The following is a 23,463-nucleotide window of genomic DNA, read 5'->3' as shown; positions in this document are numbered from 1 at the left end:
TGATTTTGTTGTGGGTTCTAGCATCACTAATGCAGCACCCGCGTGGATATAAATCTTCTCCGCCAGACGCGGGAAGCTGTTAACTTCCAGAGCTTCTCGCCATCTGCGTTCACTTTCCGTATTACTTATTAACAAAGCAAAGGTTTAATATCTGGCGAGGTGCTAGTGGCTGACCACACCGCCGACATGCCGATAGATCATCTCCGTATGTTTTATGAGTAGGCGGTAAAGGGCAACCCAACTCATGGCTGATAAGGATTTACATCAGACTCTTCTTGATGGAGCACATAGTATGGTGACAGGATATTTCTTCAAAGAAGCTCCACCTTGTATCATTAGGAGGCTATCCTTCCTCTCTAGGCGGCCACTTTGACTGGGCAGAGATGATGTCATCAGTCTGCTGCAGGCTGGAGGAAGCATTTCTTCAGTCTTCTCTCTCAAAGTGATCAGACTGTAACATTGTAACTCCCCCTCCCCCAGTGATCAGACTGCAACATTGTAACTTCCCCTCCCCCAGTGATCAGACTGCAACATTGTAACTCCCCCTCCCCCAGTGATCAGACTGCAACATTGTAACTCCCCCTCCCCCAGTGATCAGACTGCAACATTGTAACTTCCCCTCCCCCAGTAATCAGACTGCAACATTGTAACTTCCCCTCCCCCAGTGATCAGACTGCAACATTGTAGCTTTCCCTCCCCAGTGATCAGACTGCAACATTGTAACTTCCCCTCCCCCAGTGATCAGACTGCAACATTGTAACTCCCCCTCCCCCAGTGATCAGACTGCAACATTGTAGCTTCCCCTCCCCCAGTAATCAGACTGCAACATTGTAACTTCCCCTCCCCCAGTGATCAGACTGCAACATTGTAACTCCCCCTCCCCCAGTGATCAGACTGCAACATTGTAACTTCCCCTCCCCCAGTGATCAGACTGCAACATTGTAACTTCCCCTCCCCCAGTAATCAGACTGCAACATTGTAGCTTCCCCTCCCCCAGTAATCAGACTGCAACATTGTAACTCCCCCTCCCCCAGTGATCAGACTGCAACATTGTAACTTCCCCTCCCCCAGTGATCAGACTGCAACATTGTAACTTCCCCTCCCCCAGTGATCAGACTGCAACATTGTAACTCCCCCTCCCCCAGTGATCAGACTGCAACATTGTAACTCCCCCTCCCCCAGTGATCAGACTGCAACAATGTAGCTTCCCCTCCCCCAGTAATCAGACTGCGACATTGTAACTTCCCCTCCCCCAGTAATCAGACTGCAACAATGTAGCTTCCCCTCCCCCAGTGATCAGATTGCAACAATGTAGCTTCCCCTCCCCCAGTGATCAGACTGCAACATTGTAGCTTCCCCTCCCCCAGTGATCAGACTGCAACATTGTAGCTTCCCCTCCCCCAGTGATCAGACTGCAACATTGTAACTTCCCCTTCCCCAGTGATCAGACTGCTACATTGTAGCTTCCCCTCCCCCAGTGATCAGACTACAACATTGTAGCTTCCCCTCCCCCAGTGATCAGACTGTACATTGTAACTTCCCCTCCCGCAGTAATCAGACTGTACATTGTAACTTCCCCTCCCCCAGTGATCAGACTGCAACAATGTAGCTTCCCCTCCCCCAGTGATCAGACTGTACATTGTAACTTCCCCTCCCCCAGTGATCAGACTGTACATTGTAACTTCCCCTCCCCCAGTGATCAGTCTGTACATTGTAACTTCCCCTCCCCCAGTGATCAGGCTGTACATTGTAACTTCCCCTCCCCCAGTGATCAGGTTGTACATTGTAACTTCCCCTCCCCCAGTGATCAGACTGTACATTGTAACTTCCCCTCCCCCAGTGATCAGACTGTACATTGTAACTTCCCCTCCCCCAGTGAGCAGACTGTACATTGTAACTTCCCCTCCCCCAGTGATCAGACTGTACATTGTAACTTCCCCTCCCCCAGTGATCAGAATGTACATTGTAACTTCCCCTCCCCCAGTGATCAGACTGCAACATTGTAACTTCCCCTCCCCCAGTGATCAGACTGTACATTGTAACTCCCCCTCCCCCAGTGATCAGACTGCAACACTGTAGCTTCCCCCATCCCCCCCCAGCAGAGGCGGCCCGTCCATTCGGGGCTCCCGGGCACCGCCGCCCTTTCTCCTTGCCACCCCTCTGTATGCAATGGACAGATTCATGCATAGCATCAATCTTTCCATGGCCGCCGCGGCCACCCCCTGTTTATGTGTGTGGCCCCTTTCTGGTCACCGGTCACATGAATTACAGTGGCGTTTTGTTTTTTTTTGAAGCACCTGATTAGAACCAGAGGCTTTAATAGGCTTCAAAATAGAGTAGGCTTAGGGACGCAGAGAGTGCGCTCCGATCCCACCCAGGTGTGAATGAATGAATATTTGCTGTTGCAACACTGATCCTCCTCCCGGCCAATCGGGTAGCGGATTCTGGGGACTGTGCAGGGGAGATGACAGATCGCTGTTCATAGTCTGTATGAACAGACGATCTGTCCCTACCCCCCTCAGAGAACCGGAAACAGATCAGGGTTCTCCGTGTGTCAGCGGCGATTGCAGGGAGCATTGGTTCGGGGGGGGGGGTGGGATCAGCGGGCGCGCACCCCTAGTGGCCACAGGGCGAAGCAACGTTACATGACGTCGTTTCGCCCAGCCGCGCCATTCTGCCGCAGTACAACTGCGGCGGCTGGTCGGCAAGTGGTTAAAAAGTCCCATCCAAAAAGTTTCGGCTTTTAGATATCATTTTAAAGATTGATTTCTAAGGTCACGAGGGCGCGGCACTCAGCCGTGAATCTGTATTAGGAGATGGTGGTACATTTTATTCCAGAGACCCGGTGTGTTTCACGTCACCTGCCTCTTCCCCGAGTCTCCTCTTACCTTGTGTTCATCGATCTAACATATGATGTGTGTATTTGGGGCTCCCAGCTATTTTAAAGCGAGATCTCTATATATAGGATGAGACAGGTGTCTCGGATCCTGTGATTTATACCCCAGAAAGTGAAAGGGAGATCTCCAACTGTGAAGTCACAGTAATTAGCGAGTCTCTGGGGACCCGGCCACCTCTCTTCCAACCGGGAGACCAATAATACCGACAGCTAAGGAGGACCGTCCGTCCGTAGTGCTCATCGCTCAGGACATCCGTCTTATTCTTTTCATATTCTACACAGATATCTTATATTAGAAAATTGGTGAATCCATTATTAATAATACCTCATTTTATGCATTAAATCTAATTCATATGTACACGCCCTTTAAAATCTCTAATTGTTTTGATACTATATCTAAGAAATGTCTTTTTTTTTTCATTCAGTTTTTTTTTTTTAATAAACACATAGACATATACAAAAAAAAAAAACAAAAAGAAAAGAAAAAAGCAAATCTCAAAAAACATAGCAAGCCAAAAGCAAGCACAAAATACACAAGAAAAAAAAAACGTTCTCAGAAATCTCTATCGTCCAACCTCTTCATGTACATTACAAGAATGATGCCCACTGCTAACAATGCACTAGAGCGGAGTTACACCCAATTTTTGAAGTTCGCCCCCCCCCCCCCCCCCCATGTTTCTGATCCCATTGGCATGTTTCATTGGATTGTTTTTTTTGGGTTTTTTTCAGAACTTATTACCTGTTTTGCCCATTGCACAGGTTGACTTCCTCTGTACCTCGCCACGTGAGGTACGTCATATCCCGCCGCCCGTTTGGCTCCTGGGATATACTGTATGTGTCTTCAATCCCAGGAGTCAATGGGCAGCCTCCGCAATACAAGTTTGCCGCGCTGTGTACACAATGCACATGCGCAAGATCAAGAGAGCGGGTATCCCGGAAGGAGCTACGAGTGGGCTTCAGATGCCCACACTGAAGATTGGGAGCTTGCTTACTTAGGAGCAGGGGTGACCCATCCATTAAGGGTGCAAGGGTGCACGGGTGCTGCCCCCTCCCTCCTTCATCCATCGCCACCTCCCTATACATGCGTCCGGACCCTTCAGGACACTGGCACATGGATTCCAGTGCGGAGGGGGTGTTTTTTTGAAGCACCAATTAGAGCCAGAGGCTCTATTAGGCTTCAATATATGAGTGGGCTCAGGTCGCAGAGAATGGGCTCCGGGCCCACTCAGGTGTGTTACAACAGTGAATCAATATTCGCTGTTGTAATACTGATCCTCCTCAAGTCCAATCAGGAAGCTGGTTTTGGCACCAGTCACCCGAATGGCTGAAAGGACAGGCGATCCTATTGGACACCTAGGAGGAGGTGGGTGGAGCCGCACAGCGGAAGTCACTGTGATGCAGAGAGGACACAGGAGCCCCTGTCCGCCACCCATAGGAGCCCGCAATCCGCCACCCGTAGGAGCCCACAACCCGCCACCCAAAGGAGCCTGCAACCCGCCCATAGGAGCCCGCAACCCACTGCCCATAAGAGCCCACAACAACCGCCACCCGTAGGAGCCTGCAACCTGCCCATAGGAGCCCGCAACCAACTGCCCATAGGAGCCCACAACCTGCCACCTGTAGGAGCCTGCAACCCGCCCATAGGAGCCGGCAACCCACTGCCCATAGGAGCCCACAACCTGCCACCCGTAGGAGCCTGCAACCCGCCCATAGGAACCCGCAACCTGCCGCCCATAGGAGCCCTCAACCTGCCACCCGTAGGAGCCTGCAACCCGGCCATAGGAACCCGCAACCTGCCGCCCATAGGAGCCCTCAACCTGCCACCCATAGGAGCCTGCAACCCACTGCCCATAGGAGCCCACAACCCGGCCGGTGGCTGCCGCCTCCTGCAACCGATGGGGTAGGTGCTGGGGTGGGGGGGCACTGACTGACCAACTGGGGGGATGGTTGTTTGCCGCCCCCCCACCAAAAAAAAAAAAAAAACACCAGCCGCCACTGCTTAGGAGGCAACACTGAATAATTTCCACAACTAACTAACAAAAAAGAGTTAATTTACTAAATATGCCGGAAAGCATTATTATTAAGATGCGACCATCGTGGGGGTGTTTTTTTTTTTTTAAACTCTACTTTAGAGAACATGTGAGACACGTATGTGAGTGAAGACTAGAGATGAGTGATACTGAGGGTTTTCATTTCCCAAAAAATTTTCCCAAAATTGGGCAGTGAAATTAAACGCTTCCCGTCCTTAGGTTGTTTATAAACGGCTTCAAGTTGAAGTGATTATACCCGGTGTATGTGTTTGGGGGTTTTAAGTAGTTTTCTAGCACAAAAAAAAATGCTGATTTTTACATGTAGGAGAGGAATGTCAGAATTGGCCGGCACAGCACTGGTTAAGGTAGGTTTTTGTGGTGTAGCCAGTTTGGCACTCACCCCTGTACACCCCAATACATATATGAAAACAGGGTGAGCTTTACAAAAGGAGGAGTGCCAACATCTCTATATAACAGACAAAGAACTACCAAGGACAGTTATTTAGGATTTTCAGGAATTCCAATGATAGAACGAATGTAAAAAAAAAAAAAAAAAAAAAAAATCAACAGAATTTCACAACAATCCCTTAAAAATACATATGATGAAACATATAGAATGACAATACGGTACAATAGGTTACATCACCCAAAATCATAATCATCAATAACAGATAGATAGATAGATAGATAGATAGATAGATAGATAGATAGATAGATAGATAGATAGATAGATAGATAGATAGATAGATAGATAGATAGATAGATAAGATAGACAGATAAGATAGATAGATAAGATAGACAGATAAGATAAGATAAGATAAGATAAGATAAGATAAGATTAGATAGATTAGATGGGTAGATAGATAGATAGATAGATAGATAGATAGATAGATAGATAGATAGATAGATAGATAGATAGATAGATAGATAGATAGATAGATAGATAGATCTAGTGATCATGGTAGTAGAGTGTAGGAAGCAGATGCTCGGGGAGAAGATTCCGGCAGTAAATATAGAATGGGTGTAATAATTTGGCTTCCAAAAACATTTGCCAGCTGAAGGAGAGCTCCGCCCTTTACTAGTTCTTCATTTTGTGTTTTAAAAGTTTGTTCAGATTTGAAAAAGGGGACTCTGATAGGAACCCTGATGTAAGGGGGGACTCTGATGGGGACCCTGATACAATTGATTTTATCTACATGTAATTCTAGTAACTTGAATGCCTGAAAAGTCCTAAATGATTGTCCTTTGTAGTTCTACACTTGTACACCCCCTATGGTGCAGAGCATTTTTAACATTTCTGCTATTCTAAAATAACTTTTTTTTATTACTTAGGCTAAAAGAAGTAATACAATTGTCATGTTGTTCCGTGTTTTGTCTGTTAGGACAAATAGGTCATTCTTTTGGTACTGTCTTGCAAAAATTATTTTATCTTTTATGCAATCCATATATTTTAAAAAATGTAGCAAACTAACACACACTTTTCTCTACTTTGATTGGTAATAGTTAAAAAATATATATACATTGTGGCATTGCTTTAGATAAAAAAAGTATAGTGTTTGCAACAAACAAAAAAGTTTTATTATTAGGAGTTAAAACAGAAAAAAAGAAAAAAGCAGGGAAATAATATTTAAGAGGTAAAGGGGAAGATGAGTTAATTAGATCTGATTAGGGTTACTAAGGGTTATCAGTGAGTTAAATAGGAGCTTTTTTTTTGAACAGGAAACTTTCCTTTGATTTGCAGAGTAGATACAAAAGTAACAATGTTTTGTTCTCTTGTCTGATAAATGTTTATACACAACATTGTCAGATGGGCTGGTTTTGGACAGCAGAACCTTCTGTATTTACACAGTAACTAATGCTGTCATTTTGACAGCCAGGAATTGCTGGCATGTGTCAAACAAGGACCAATCGTTAATTTATTGCATAATATTTATTGCACACACTAAGTGAGCTTGCAGCCTATTATTGTTCTTGATGCGCAAACGTTTCATCTATAACTCATTCTTTTATGGGAGTTTTTTCACAGACATTTTACAAAACCCACAGTGAAAAAAAAAAATAAAGTTAAAATTAAAGTACACACAATTACTATTCAGAAAAAAAAGGGAAAACTAAAAGAACACAAAAAACAAAATGACCAAAAATGTCACCATAAATCTAAGATTTATCTAAGTAGCCCAATGAGCAAATTGAGATTTTCTGCTTTCGGGAAATTTTGATGAGAGTGAAATCAGCTTCACCGATCATTGCCAGTCAGCGATGAAGAGAGAAGTCTAATTGTGATATTTGGTGAGCGGAGGTCTGTCTATGTATTTACCAGTCTATAGGAAAGTCGCTGGCTGGGGTCAGAACCGGAACACCAATACCGAGGAAATATATTCTGATAGGAGAGAGCTAAAATACATCTCTGTCTCTGCCTTCTTATAAATTTACTAATGAAATGACAAAGATAGATAGATAGATAGATAGATAGATAGATAGATAGATAGATAGATAGATAGATAGATAGATAGATAGATAGATAGATAGAATGATCATGGTAGTAGTGTAGGAAGCAGATGCTCAGGGAGAAGATTCCGGCAGTAAATATAGAATAGGTGTAATAATTTGGCTTCCAGAAACATTTGCCAGCTGAAGGAGAGATCCGCCCTTTACTAGTTCTTCATTTTGTGTTTTAAAATCTTGTTCAGATTTGAAAGGGGGACTCTGATGGGAACTGTGATGTAAGGGGGGACTCTGATGGGGACCCTGATCGGTTGCCTGCTACTGCTATAACTGTTGCGACATCGCCATTATAACAGCTTGAAAAGGATTTCTCCGGGGTCCTGACCATTGTATAACAGATGTACCATCCTTCCATCACTGCTGGACCAACCCCATACTCCAAACCCCATACCATTACCCAGTAAATGAGACCACACCAAGTTGGAGTAAATATTGGCCGTAGCAGCCTCTTTTATTAACAAATTAAATTAACATAACATAACCATAAAACACCTGTTACCAAAAAACCCATCAGTCAATACAGTGGAACCTTGGATTATGAGCATAATCCGTTCCAGGAGAATGCTTGTAATCCAAAGCACTCGCATATCAAAGCGAGTTTCCCCATAGAAGTCAATGGAAACGAAGATAATTTGATCATTTGTTCCACATTGACTTCTATTACATGCAAAACCGCATGTGGCCAGAGGTGGGGGGGGGCACCGTAGAGCCTCGGAAATACTCGGGGACAGCTCGGAAAGCCTCGGGAACCCAGTATTTCCGAGGCTTTCCAAGTATTTCCGAGTCATTCTGAGTATTTCCGAATGGCTCCGAACCGTTCCGAGTGTCCCCGGCGCCCCCGCACCTCTGACAAAATGCGGTACTGCACCGCCCATTAGCTTGAATTCTGCTCGTCTTGCATGACAACACTCGCAAGCCAAATCAGAGTTTATAAAAAAACGATCGTTAACCGCATTACTTGTAAACCAAGGTTCCACTGTACTAGCATTGGTCTTTGCAGGAACCCCAAAATACCATATGTTTAATACTGCACTGCAGTACCTTTCAAATATGATAATAGGCCTCCAGCCGACATGCTGGCTCGGAGACAACCCACTGACCGCAGTGCACCCGTTAATCAACTTCCAGCTAAACCTACGTTAACTGGAATACCACCATCGGGACCTATACCACCGATGGGTCTAGAACTCTTCCTTCCGAGGTGTCTTCATTCACCCGCAAAGACCAACACTTGCCAACTGCCACGACATCCTGAGGTCATACCGCTCTGTGGAAAAAGAACATATCGAACAAACAACAACAAACAAAAGCGAGGGAGGGATGGAAGCTTGTTCCTGCACACTGTGGTGACGCTGGGGAGGGGCCAGCTCCTTTTACTAACTCTGTCCCCTCCTCCCCCCCAGGCTCTCCCAATCGAGTGAGCCCTCTTATTTTTAATGTACCCTGTTTCCCCAGTCATGCCAGCCCTCCGTTATTTTTTTATTTTATAATTTTTTTGCTCCGGGCTTCTCTTTTTTTACAGCTGTAGTTTTGGGCTTGCCAGGCACATGAAATTTCAAATTGAATTAAAAAAATTTAAAATTGCAATTTTCATTTCAGCATATCTTTGCTCGACTGCAACATTGTATCAGTATCCGGGTTGTGCAGGGCAGATTTAGGGTCAGGTCATTCCTCATTGAGTTTTCCCCCAAAAATGATGAAAAGTCTTCAGAAACTGGTGAAATATGATTTATTTTGCCTCCATCTAAATTTCACAAAATAAAATTTAGCAACACCTCACCTGATGATAAAAGTAGTCAATATATCAATTAAATCATTTATAAAGGAGCGCCTTTGATTTATTAGTGGTATCTCTGCTTCGTTCTGATATCTGAAAGCGGCACGGATGTGATGGAGCCGCACACAGCACAGCCATCCCATCCGAGAAGATTCACCTGACAAATAAAGTGGACCTGTCACTCACAGAGAGCGAGTCCAGGGACAAAGATATCTAGAGACTTCATGAACCAGTCTCTGTTTGGGTGACGGAGGATGAGGATGATTTAGTAAGCCCAGGGAAGGTGCTTAACTAATTTGCACCCTAGGCAAGACTAACACTTCAGCGAGCGGACTCGCCAGACTCAACAGCTACGTTCAGAGTCCCGCCTTCTCCGCCACCCCGGCTGTGCCCGCCTCCTCCGCTGACCTCATGCTCGGCGCTGACTTCATGCCCGGCACCTCTGTAAAATAGAAAAGTGCCAGTGAGGGTACATTGGCTAGGCCTTGCGGTCTGGTAACAAAAAAAATCGCCCTAGTGCAAAAACAAACAAGGGTCTCGTGGCCAAGTGCTCCTTCTCACAGTGAGGTCCCAAACCCATAGTGATACTAGGAGCACCTCCAAAGTGCCACTCCCAGGGCACACTTGACACCATGGGCTCTCTGTTTTCTCCAGCCCATTACCAGACCACATTGAAAAAGAAAAGAAAGAGGGCGCCATCTCCTAAGTGTAGCCTTTTGTTAAGCTATCAAAGAGTTCAAAACAATGATGCACTCAAAGCACAAGTTGGAGATTAGGCCCATCACAAGGATTTTCCATGCAGAGTTTGTCCTGGAAGCAGCTGGGGATCGCAGAATTAGGCAGGGAGACGGCCGGTATGCAGAGCTGTGCAAAGCTGAGGGATAGTAAGCGGCAGAACCGGAGCAAGTCGGATTGAAGGCACTGAGGACTTCCGGAAAGCTTTGGCGGACTCAGCTCGACTCTTGCTGTTGTCGGCATATGACATCAGGACATCAGCATAGATGGGAGGGGCTACCTTTTTTTGGCCTCTTAGTAGGCCAGTCCACCACCTCCTCTGCTTGCTGTGGCTGGATGGCACGGGCAACATCACTAAACAGAGGAAATGATGCCCTGCCTGAGGACTGACCTGAGGACTGACCACGTCCACCTTTGCCTGTGGACACGTACACTGCTGGCAGCCTTACAGTGCCATGGGAACGTCTGCCTCTCCTTGTTGTCCTCCTAGACATGATAGGGGGGCTTATTACCCAAATGTAATAGAGACAGGGAAATGTGTAAGAGGATGCACTTTATTCAATCCACGACCACTGTAGCCACCCCCTATCCAGGCGTCCGGCCCCTTTTTCGGACGCCGGGCGCCTGAATTACAACCATTAAAAACCATTGCGCTCGCAGTGCACCCAGGTGCGCACTGCATGATGCTATCATGTCTCTATGGACCAACATTTTTGAGGAACGTTTCCAACACCTTGTTGAATCTGTGCCACAAAGAATGAAGTCCTGAAGGAACAAGGGTGTCCAACCCGGTACCCAATAAAGTGGCCAGTGAGTGTATATCCAATGACAGGTCCACTTTAAGTGACGGCCGCTCAGTGAGGCGCCCACAAGCGCTCTGAGAGAGAGATGGAGATGGACAACCTTTATTAGACGCCAACTGACCCACCCCCTCCAACTTCAAGGTCTACAAGGCTCATCAGCGTCCACGCCTGGACCATTAACATATTATTGACGCGGCTGACAAAGGCGGAGGGGCTATCAGACGACTCTGAGAGCGAACGCGCTCGGCGCAGACACTCATGAAACATTCAAAGGCGGCACTTGTTAAATTTAATTGGGAGAAACCTGATTCACTGTCGAACGGCTCGGCTTGTTGGCTTTTACTTAAGAAGCCGAGTGACAAGGTAGTCTGTGTTTACTTTCCATCGCTTACCCTTCCCGCGCCCCCCTCCTCCCCCCATCCGCGTTCAATGGCCTATTCTCTAAATTATTCAGCACATTATCAAGCTCAGTCACCTGCCTGGGAGAGATTACTAATCACGCTTCGTATCGCTCCTCCGGCACCGCCGGGGGCCCACGGCCGCCCAAAGAGAACGCCATCTCTACTAATAAATCAAACTCCGAGAGAGACAAGAATTATCCCTGAAAGCCGTACACGGTACTGGCGGGTAGAGCTGTGCATGGAAGCCACGAGGCCCCCCCCCCACGGTGGAAAGTCTCTCTGTGAAGCTTTCCAGGGCCCCACGTTAGGGTTGCCACCTGTCTGGGATTCACCCTGGACAGTCCAGGTTTTGAATCAAATGTCCGGGTTTTCAGTCCCCTGAAACCCGGACACATTATTCCGACCGGAACGTGGCTCGAAACAGGGCCTGACCGAAGGGTGAGGGGGGGATTATGTGTTCTCTTTGGAGCACACAAAGGTGTCCCAGGTCTGTTACAATACAAAGTGCCGCTTAAGTGTTTGGGTTAGGCATGAAGAAAAAGTGGCAACTCTAGCCCACGTTCAAGCCCAGAGATGTTTTGGTGCAGTTTCACTTTCACTTACAGGTCTCTTCCCCACCCCCACTCTGTGAGTAGACAATGAAAGGTGAAGCAGTAGACTGATGAGCTCGTCCCTCTGCTCTGTCCTCCTATCAGCATGTTCCACACCTGATTGGCTCCTTTGTGATGCTTTGCTTGGTGCAGTTTCACCTTCACTTACAGGTCACCTCCCCACCCCCACTCTGGAAGTTGACAGTAAAAGGAGAAGCAGCAGATTGATGAGCTCATCCCTCTGTCACTCCTCTAGCTCCTTCTATAAGCATGTTCCTTGCGCTGTTGTATACCTGATTGGCTCCTTTGTGATGCCTTGTTTGGTGCAGTTTCACTTTCACTTACAGGTCACCTCCCCTCCCCCACTCTGGGAGTAGATAATGAAAGGGGACGTAGCAGACTGATGAGCTCATCCCTCTCTCACTCCTCTCTCTCCTCCTATCAGCATGTTCTCTGCACTGCAGCACACCTGATTGGCTCCTTTGTGATGACTTGGTACAAAATCAATAGATGTGGCGGCTGCATTAGTTTTCTTTTCTTTAGGCTTCCCCCCCTCTGTTTTCACCTGGTGACCTGACCAATAACAGACCTCCTGTTTTAGAGCGCCCCACTCTGGATGAAGGAGAACAGGGGGCACACAGACAGCAGATGTACTAGCACAGTAATGGTGAACCTTGGCACCCCAGATGTTTTGGAACTACATTTCCCATGATGCTCAACCACACTGCAGAGTGCATGAGCATCATGGGAAATGTAGCTCCAAAACATCTGGGGTGCCAAGGTCTGCCACCACTGTACTAGGAGATTTAAATACACTAAAAGCTAAACACTGCTGTTGGGTGAACAGTTCAGGCTGAGAAAAATTTCGGCCAGAACATCGCCTGTTCGGCGAACACCCGAATTTGCCCAATCAGGGCGCAGTAAATAGCTGGTTGTTAAGGAGCGTGGCTGGGAAGCCGGCCGTGGCGTCCTTAACAACGGAGGAGTTATCAGTTGTCAATGGGCTTCCCCGCTGAATGCTGAATGAAAAAAAAAAACATTTCCGCCGTTGGAAATAGCTAAATGTGAGAAAAAAAACCAGTGTGGGGCCCCCCCCCCCCAATCCAGACCAGGCCCTTTGGGTCACGCCACGCCATTTTAAAAAAAAAGTTTGGCCTCAAAGGGCCTGGTATAGACTGGAGGGGGACCACCACGGCATTTTATTTAAACATTTTTGTATTGCTGGCGATTAAAATGTGATTTTTTTTTTTGCTGCAGCAGGTTCTATACATGCTACAGATGTGCCACTTTACAGGCAGACTAAGAGGACCCCCCCAGGCACTATATTTAACCACTTCCCGCCCGGCCTATAGCAAAATGACGGCCGGGGCGGTGGTTCTGTTATCCTGACTGTGCGCACAAATGGGCACTGATTGGCACAAGTATGTACAAGCACATCAGTGATGCCCAGCAATGCCACCCATCAGTATCATCAGTGCCACCCATCAGTGACATCAGTGCCACCCATCAGTGCCACCTGTCAGTGCCCATCCATGCCAAGGATGGGCACTGCCCCCAAGGCAGGAGAGGAAGGAGCCTGAAAGCCACACATCTTCCTTCTAGACTTCAGGGTAGGCCCAAGGACCCACACTGTCCATCCTGAGTGAAAAAGGGGAACACAATAATAAGTGCAATGAAATACATGTGGACAGCAAAAAAATATGTAAAATAGAAAAGTGCCAGTGAGGGTATACATACCTCCCAACTTTCTGAGATGGGAATGAGGGACACCTATCAGCAAAAGTATGTAGGCATAGGACACACCCCTTGCCACGCCCCACGAGTGCTTTTTTTACCACTACTATTCCTTTATATTGGCTTTTGGAATTTACAAATGCAGCAATTTAGAAATCAGATGAAAGTTTTAGCGCTGGAAAACACTTTTTGATAGGTAAAAATTCCATTTTATATACATCTATATAGATCAGACCAACATGAGGGACAAATGAGGAGGAATGAGGGACAGAGGGGACATTGCTCCAAATCAGGGACAGTCCCTCGAAATCAGGGACAGTTGGGAGCTATGGGTACATTGGCTAGGCCTTGCGGTCTGGTAACAAAAGGGTGTCGTGGCAGAGCTGTCCCGGGAAGCTGAGGGATGGTAAGCGGCAGAACTGGAGCAAGTCAGACTGAAGGCACTGAGGACTTCCGGAAAGCTTTGGCGGACTCAGCTCAACTCCCGCTGCTGACGGCATATGACATCAGGACGTCACCATAGATGGGAGGGGCTAAGCTTTTCGGAGCGACCGTAGGTGGTGGCGCCCTCTTTCTTTTCTTTTCTAAACTGTACATCATGTCATACTCAAAGCTTGCTATTGAGGAGCTGCAACCACCTCTAAGGACTTTGTGAACCCTTTTCTCTATGCCAAAGTATTACCCATAGCCCACCCTCACCTCTGATAGTGCACCATATTCGTCCATATCCATAACCAGACCAGGCGGCCCTGTTTAAATCAGGAGGCACTGGGCCCCTGGGAACCCTCCACCCCAGGAAAGTACTCCCGACCCACACCATACGTGGTGCAATCTCTATTCGGTTTCCTTACCCTCCAGGAAGGTCCCTCAGGACCCCCGTCATACCAGCAGGACGCTATACAACGGCCATCCTATCCATAAGGACTGGAGCGCCCCTACTGGACACTGATAAAAACAGAGACTACACTTGATCTGCAGCTTTCATTAACATAATGCCTGGTGATCCTGGTCTGACAATTGTGCATCGGTGTTGCCTAGTCATGTGCAGCACAAAAAAAACTGTTTCGTTTGGATTCATAATTTAAATAATTTTGCTTAGCTAAATTTGTTTAATTCGTTTTCGGAATTCGTTTCCTTTCACTTATTCATTTTCAAATTCGAATTTGCTAAATTTGGTTGAATTAAATTCAATTCTGAAAATTTGTATCGACTTCGAATTGCCAGTCAAATTTATTGTATTTGAAATATGAATTTCAGAAGACAGTTACAGTCTTTCTATTTTATTCTATTCTATCCTATTTTTTTCTGTTCTTTTTTTATATTCTATTCCCTTATTTTTTTGTTCTATTATTTATTTTATTCTCTTCTAGTCTGTTCTCTTATTCTCTTTTCTATGCTTTTCGAATTTAAATTTATTCTGTTCGAAAATTGAATTTCGGAAGGTGGATATTTTCTTTCTATTTTATTTTATTCGATTTGATTCTATTCTATTGTTTTTTTTCTATTATATTTCTTTATATTCTAATCTATTCTATTCAAATTCAATTTTATTCTATTCAATATTCGAATTTCAGAAGACGGTTATATTCTTTCTATTTTATTATATTGTTTGGTTTTTTTTTTATTCTATTCTATTATTTCATTTTCTATTCTAGCCTATTCTTTTATATTCTAATCCATTCTATATTTTCCTGTCCTATTCCTTTCATTTCTAATCTATTGTATTCTATTCTTTTATTTTCTATTCTATTTTATTCTGTTTTACTCTATTCTTTTCTATTCCTGTATTTTCTATTCTGTTTTATTCTATTCTTTTATTTTCTATTTTATTCTAGTCTCTTCTGTTTTACTCTATGTTTTTCTATCCTATTATTTTATATTCTATTCCTTTATTTTCTTTTACAGTTTATTCTATTCTTTTAATATCATTTCTATTCTGTTCTGTTTTACTGTATTCTATTCTTTTCTATTTTTATTCTATTCTTGTTTACCACTTCAATCGAATTCGTTTTCAAATTCGATTTCGAATTCGATTCGAATTTCGGCTGAATTTCATTTCGGTATTTTGGATTCCTTTTAAAGTCGTTACTTTCGCATTTCGATTTGGAACAAAACGTGTCTTGTGTTGTCACCCTGTCACACAGGCTTCCAGTGAAGAATACAAGTAGCCACTGTTGTCACCCTCAGAAAACCCACCTTGAGGAATGCCATGCAGCCATGGCTGGTGTGCATGTAGACAGAAAACGGCTGGAAAGAGGTTGCAGGAGATCAGCAACATTGAGTTGTAACAAAGGATGAAAAAAACGTCAATTGTTTTTGATACACAACGAATGAAATGTCATTCTGTTAGGATTTGCATTGGCTTTTTTAGACACATATAAGTAATGTGTGATTATGCTAAATTCTGCATCGTTAAGAGGTAACAGACAAGAAAGTGCAATGAACGGGTGAAGAGTTGGTGGCGGATCATGTGATGTACTTTTGCCCTCAGATTTGTTCTATTGCCACATTTCCAACGAGGAAGCAAAAGTGAAAGATCTCTGTATATAGCTATGAATGGGGGAAGGTCACTGCAAGCGCGCTGACCTCTCAAAGGGAACCTGTCCCAAAGACTAGCTGGGGCCCCTATTCTCTGCTAGAGACTGGCACTGCCCATCTCCTGGTGGTCATCCAGTCTTCATGACTTAAATCTGACCTCCGGCCTTCTCTTTCACAGTTGTAACCTTCTCCTCTCCTGGACTAAAATGGCTTCCTCTGATTTCGCTGCACACTGTGAGCTTCTCAAAATGTGCATTAGAAGCTGCAGCAAGTCAGATAGAGGCCCCACCTCATTTCCTGGCTGGAGGATGTTCAGCATCCTCTAGCTCTTTCTTCTCCAGCCTTAGTGTCCCTGGTCCACCGCTTTCATTCATTGGATTTAATTTATTTCGATTGTGGGGCCCAGCATCATCTAGAGCGGACTTGCCTAGGAACGCCCATTCCTCCAGACTGACATGTAACGGAACGTCCCACACTCCACTTGAGTTCTTCCTTCATATACCGCCTCCTCCAGTCTGAATACAGATATCAGATATTATAGCCGCATATTACAACCAAGAACTAGGCAGGACTCGTTTGGCTGCAAAGCTGGAACTTGAACTGTTTATTTGAACACAGGTACAGAGATATACACTCAGGGGACATTCCCCCTTCTTTACATAATGACACAGGGCGGGGTAACTACATTCAGTAACAGACACACAGGTGTATTCAAACTTCTTATCAGTAGAATGTCCTATCAGCAGGGAGAGCAGTTGGAGGATTTCCCCCCTCCCTTCTCACAGCTATTCCACATACACAAATACATCCCATAATACCTTTCTCCCAAGGCGGACAGACACAATAGAACAATGGGATACAGGCCCTTAACAAACACATAGCAGCCCCCACCCCACCTCAAACCATCTAGCAATGGTCTCTGACGAAAGGTGGACTTTATCTTTATATATTCTTGAGGGATATTGTTCAGAAATATTAATGTCCCAAGTAAAAGAGCCCCTTCATTCCTTCAACACAAACCACACATATAAGACCCTGAATAACGGGTAAAAGTAAATGCTGAGTCCGGTGTGGTTGTATGGTGAGTCTGATTAGTACAGATCAGACTGGGGTTCTCGGTCACCCTGTGTCCCTAATAGACACAGGGTCACTTACACATAGGAAGGGCTGGGGGAGCTAGACAAGGAGTTTCCAGAGCTCTCTATGGTAAGCTGGGTTCCACAAGCCCCCCGCCCAAAGTGACTCCCATCACTTAACATTCGCCCATCAAGGCATTTTAAAATTTGCATAACTCTTCCCAAGAGCCAGCCCACTGCTTGCATCAGGACTGAGGGCTCAGGAGAGATCTACTGAAGCAGGGTGCTGTGATGTTTTCAGTAAGCTACGTACAGCACCCAACCGATATCCAATGGGCAGTGCAGTGCCATATGCCCAGTTTCACTCCAAACCTGGGGACTTCAAACTTTCTAAACAGGGGAGGCCGTTTACGGTTCTTCAAACTTTAGGGATGTGAGTAGAAAAGCTCCCGATGTCAACAGGAAAAAAAATGTCCCATCTTTGGTGTCGGTGAGAGGAATTGTGCCCCATCGTTGTTGTCAATAGGCCCAATTGTTGCTATCATTGGGAGAAATTGTGCCCCATTGTTGGGGTCATGGGGGAGGAATTGTGCCCCATCACTGAGGTCATGGGGGAGAAATTGTGCCCCATCGTTGGGTTCATAGGGGAAGATTTGTGCCCCATCGTTGGGTTCATGGGGGAGGAATTGTGCCCCATCGTTGGGGTCATGGGGGAGGAATTGTGCCCCATCATTGAGTTCATGGGGGAGGAATTGTGCCCCATCTTTTGTGTCATGGGGGAGAAATTGTGCCCCATCGTTGGTGTTATTGGGCCCAATTGTTGGTATCTTTGAGAAGAATTGTACCCCATGGTTGGGGTCATGGGGAAGGAATTGTGCCCCTTCACTGGTCTCAGTGGGGGGTTATTATGCCCCACTGTTGGTATCAGTGGATGAAATAATGCCCCAAGAGTCAGGTAAAAGCAAGCAAAGGGCCACATCTGGCCCCCCGGCTGCAGTTTGGAGACCACTGATCCAAAACTGTTGCAAGCAATGTTCTGGCTGTGTGGGATAAACTAGCTCAGTCCTTAGACATGGTGAATTTCCAACCCAGTGCTGGAGTCTGGAAACGATGTTGAAAGTTGTGGCAACGGATGCCAACATCTTGGGCTGGGGAGGAGTCCTGGATGTATTCTTGGTGCATGGGGCTTAGATGTTTTAGGAAACTCATCTTCCCATCAACATCCTGGAACTAAGGGCAGTTTGGTTGTCCCTTTAATGCTGGACCTCTCAGCTGCAAGGTCACTCGACCAGAATCCAGTTGGACAATACCATGGCAGTGGCATGCATCAATCATCAAGGAGGCTCCAGCAGTCACACTGCTCAAAGTGAAGTAGAGTTGACTCTCACTTCAGCAGAGCTGCACATTCTGGCCCTATCCATTATCTACATCTCAGGTGTGGAAAATTGGCAGGCACACGTTGTCAGCCATCAGTGTCTGGATCCAGAGGAAGGGGCTCTCGATCTAGAGGTGTTCCAAGCCCTTGGCTACAAGTGGAGGATGCCAGACATAATTCTTGCGGCGTCCATATTCACCAACATGATGCAGTGTAGATATTCTTCTCGGGTCCTGGCCCCTCCCTCCTGTTGAGTGCCCCCACAGCCAGCAGCTTGCTATGGTGGCACCCGAGCCAAGCTGCAGCTCTGTGTGTCCATTCAGACACGGAGCCGCACCTAGGCCCCGCCACCTCTCTCTCCTCATTGGCTGACTGAGTTTGATTGACAGCAGCGGGAGCCAATTTCGCCACTGTTGTGTCTCAGCCAATCAGGAGGGAGAGTCCCGGATGACCGAGGCATTCGTGGACATTGCTGGATAGAGAGGGGCTCAGGTAAGTATTAGAGGGGCTGAGGGAGGGCTGCTAAAAGTAAAATAAGATGATGATTCAAACTAAGGCTGCTGAATAGAATAGAACAGAATAAAACTGAATGAAATTGAAAATTTTAAAAAAATAATAGAATAGAAAAGAATAGAATAAAACAGAATAGAATAGAAAATAAAACAATAGAGTAGAATATAATAGAGTAAAACAGAATAGAATAGAATGAATATAGCTCTCTTGCGAAATTCGAATCTATTGGAAAATAATCAATATACTAATCAAATCTGAATATATGAAACGAATTCCGAACACAAATCATTCTAACATAACAAATATGACGAAAAGAAATTATTAACGTAACAAACGAATCTGAAACTAATTTTTCCATCACGCTCTAGTGGCCGCTCTAGTGATTCTGTTGGATCAAGTCTACTTGATCTACGCCTTTTCCTCCTCTTCTCCACGGGATGAAGAGACACGAGGGCCAATCGGATTCAGTCATCCCTACACACAAGTGCAGCAATAAACTATTAAAGCAGAGGAGGTGGAAGCTCAGATCGTCGTTCGTTGGTGACTGGGACACACCATAGTAATAATTCACTTTATTTCTACCCTTACAGTTTTAAAGTGATTGTAATGCCCTGTACACACGACCGGTTTTGCCGTCGGAATAAACTCTGAAGGTTTTTCCGACGGAGTTCCGACGGAATTCCGCTCAAGCTGTCTTGCCTACACACGGTCACACCGAAGTCCAACCGTCCAGAACGCGGTGACGTACAACAAGTACGACGGGACTAGAAAAAGGAAGTTCAATAACCAGTAGCCAATAGCTTCCGTCTCGTACTTGCTTCAGAGCGTGCGTCGTTTTTGGTCCGTCGGAAGAGCATACAGACGATCGGTTTTCCCGATAGGAATTGGTTCCGTCGGAAAAATTTAGAACATGTTCCATTTCTAGGTCCGTCAGAATTTTCGACGTAAAAAGTCCGATGAGGCCCACACACGATCGGAATATATGATAAAAAAAAGCTCACGTCGGACTTTTTCTGTTGGACATTCCGCTCGTGTGCACGCGGCATCAGCCCTCACCTTGTAAAACAACCTATTCCCTTTAAAATAGAAATGAAAGGCAAAATATTTTTGTATATATACACAGTGCCTTTAAAAAAGTATTCATACCCCTTGAAATTTTCCACATTTTGTCATGTTACAGCCAAAAACTTTAATGTATTTTATTGGGATTTTATGTGATAGACCAACACAAAGTGGCACATAATTGTAAAGTGGAAGGAAAATGATAAATGATACAAATAAATATGTGAAAAGTGTGGGGTACATTTGTATGGCGCCCCCCGGAGTCAATACTTTGTAGAACCGCCTTTCTCTGCAATTACAGCTGCAAGTCTTTTTGGGGATGTCTCTACCAGCTTTGCACATCTAGAGAGGGATATTATTGCCCATTCTTCTTTGCAGAATATCTCAAGCTCAGTCAGATTGGATGGAGAGCGTCTGTGACCAGCAATTTTCAAGTCTTGCCACAGATTCTCAATGTGATTTAGGTCTGGACTGTGACTGGGCCATTTTAACACATGAATATGCTTTAAACCATTCCATTGTAGCTCTGTCTGGCTGTATGTTTCGGGTCGTTGTCCTGCTGGAAGGTGAACCTCCGCCCCAGTCTCAAGTCTTCTGCAGACTCTAACAGGTTTTCTTCTAAGATTGCCCTGTATTTGGCTCCATCCATCTTCCCATCAACTCTGACCAGCTTCCCTGTCCCTGCTGAAGAAAAGCATCTCCACAACATGATGCAGACACCACCATGTTTCACGGTGGGGATGGTGTGTTCAGGGTGATGTGTAGTGTTAGTTTTCCGCCACACATAGCGTTTTGCTTTTAGGCCAAAAAGTTGAATTTTGGTCTCACCTGACCAGATCACCTTCTTCCACATGTTTGCTGTGTCCTCCACATGACTTCTCACAAACTACAAACAGGACTTCTTATGACTTTCTTTCACCAATGTCTTTCTTCTTGTCACTCTTCCATAAAGGTCAGATTTGTGGAGAACACGACTAATAGTTGTCCTGTGGACAGATTCTCCCACCTGAGCTGTGGATCTCTGCAGCTCCTCCAGAGTTACCATGGACCTCTTGGCTCTTCTCTGATGAATGCTCTCCTTGCCCGGCCGGTCAGTTTAGGTGGACGGCCATGTCTTGGTAGGTTTGCAGTTGTGCCATACTCTTTCCATGTTCGGATGATGGATTGAACAGAGCTCCGTGAGATTTTCAAAGCTTTGGATATTTTTTTTATAACCTAACCCTGCTTTATACTTCTCCATAACTTTCTCCCTGATATCACATAAAGGAAGCCATACATAGAGAAGAGGAGACGTTCTCATAAAAGTACATGGTACAGCAGCCACATATCCGGAATATGAAGTGTTGGGGTAATAAATGCTTTAACTATACACCAGTAAATGGAAGTGTGTGAGATCTGAATGAGCTGAACTGTAAGGAGAGAACTGAAGCTGAGATTTACCCCGCTGTACTCTTCTCCTCTCGGCTCGCTCCTCTCCTATTTCCTATTTGTGGTTTTCTGTAGAGCTGACAGCTGCAGTTTCACATTTTAACTTGTTACATGGACGCCGAATAGTGACAATGAAATTGTGGTGTCAGTCATGTTATGGTTACAGGGCGTCTGCTCACAATTTAATTAACATTTTTTTTTTCATTATAATGATGGTTGTCCTTGTGTATTCTGTATTTAAAGAGATCTGCGGGTGCCTTCATATACACTATATTGCCAAAAGTATTGGGATGCCTGCCTTTACACACACATGAACTTTAATGGCATCCCAGTCTTAGTCCATAGGGTTCAATATTGAGTTGGTCCACCCTTTGCAGCTGTAACAGCTTCAACTCTTCTGGGAAGGCCGTGCGCAAGGTTTAGGAGCGTGTCTACGGGAATGTTTGACCATTCTTCTAGAAACGCAATTGTGAGGTCAGGCACTGATGTTGGACGAGAGGTTCTGGCTCGCAGTCTCCTCTCTAATTCATCCCAAAGGTGTTTTATCGGGTTGAGGTCAAAACCCAAACTCGCTCATCCATGTCTCTATGGACCTTGCTTTGTGTACTGGTGTGCAGTCATGTTGGAACAGGAAGGGGCCATCCCCAAACTGTTTCCACAAAGTTGGGACAATGAAATTGTCCAAAATGTCTTGGTATGCTGACGCCTTAAGAGTTCCCTTCACTGGAACTAAGGGGCCAAGCCCAACCCCTGAAAAACAACCCCACACCATAATCCCCCCTCCACCAAATGTTTTGGACCAGTGCACAAAGCAAGGTCCGTAAAGACATGAATGAGTGAGTTTGGGGTGGAGGAACTTGACTGGCCTACAACCCGATAGAACACCTTTGGGATGAATTAGAGCAGAGACTTGCTCATCCATGTCTTTATGGACCTTGCTTTGTGCACTGGTGCGCAGTCATGTTGGAACAGGAAGAGGCCAAGCCCAACCCCTAAAAAACAACCCCACACCATAATCCCAAATGATTTGGACCAGTGCCCAAAGCAAGGTCTGTAAAGACATGGATGAGCGAGTTTGGGGTGGAGGAACTTGACTGGACTACACAGAGTCCTGACCTCAACCCAATAGAACACCTTTGGGATGAATTAGAGCAGAGACTCGCTCATCCATGTCTCTATGGACCTTGCTTTGTGCACTGGTGCGCAGTCATGTTGGAACAGGAAGGGGCCGTCCCGAAACTGTTCCCACAAAGTAGGGAGCATGAAATTGTCCAAAATGTCTTGGTATGGTGATGCCTTAAGAGTTCCCTTCACTGGAACCAAGAGGCCAAGCCCAACCCCTAAAAATAACCCCCCCCCCATAATCCCCCCTCCACCAAATGATTTGGACCAGTGAACAAAGCAAGGTCCATAAAGACATGGATGAGTGAGTCTGGGGTGGAGGAACTTGACTGGCCTACACAGAGTCCTGACCTCAACCCGATAGAACACCTTTGGGATGAATTAGAGCAGAGACTCACTCATTTATGTCTTTATGGACCTTGCTTTGTGCACCGGTGCGCATTCATGTTGGAACAGGAAGGGGCCATCCCCAAATTGTTCCCACCAAGTTGGGAGCATGAAATTGACCAAAATGTCTTGGTACGCTGACGCCTTAGTAGTTCCCTTCACTGGAACTAAGAGGCCAAGCCCAACCCCTGAAAAACGACCCCACACCACAATCCCTACTGTATCCATATAATTCCCAGTGCAGGCGGTTTGCCGAGCGCTCTTCCCCGGTACAGATCATTCCGGGGGGGTCTCGGGGGAATTTCATGGATGAGCAGCCAAAACACCGAGGCATTATATTATTAGAGAAAATATTGAACGATATCATATCATAATCCCAGCACGCTTCACATCTAATTGAATGTTTAGCTACACAGTATCAGCGAACCACCCAAACATATGGCACCGGCAGCGCCGTGACCTCATTACATCTGGGATCCAGGTGCTGCACA

This window comes from Aquarana catesbeiana, linkage group LG05 (assembly GCF_042186555.1).
Source record: "Aquarana catesbeiana isolate 2022-GZ linkage group LG05, ASM4218655v1, whole genome shotgun sequence".
Taxonomy (NCBI): Eukaryota; Metazoa; Chordata; class Amphibia; order Anura; family Ranidae; genus Aquarana; species Aquarana catesbeiana.
Note: the sequence above shows the minus strand (reverse complement) of the source record.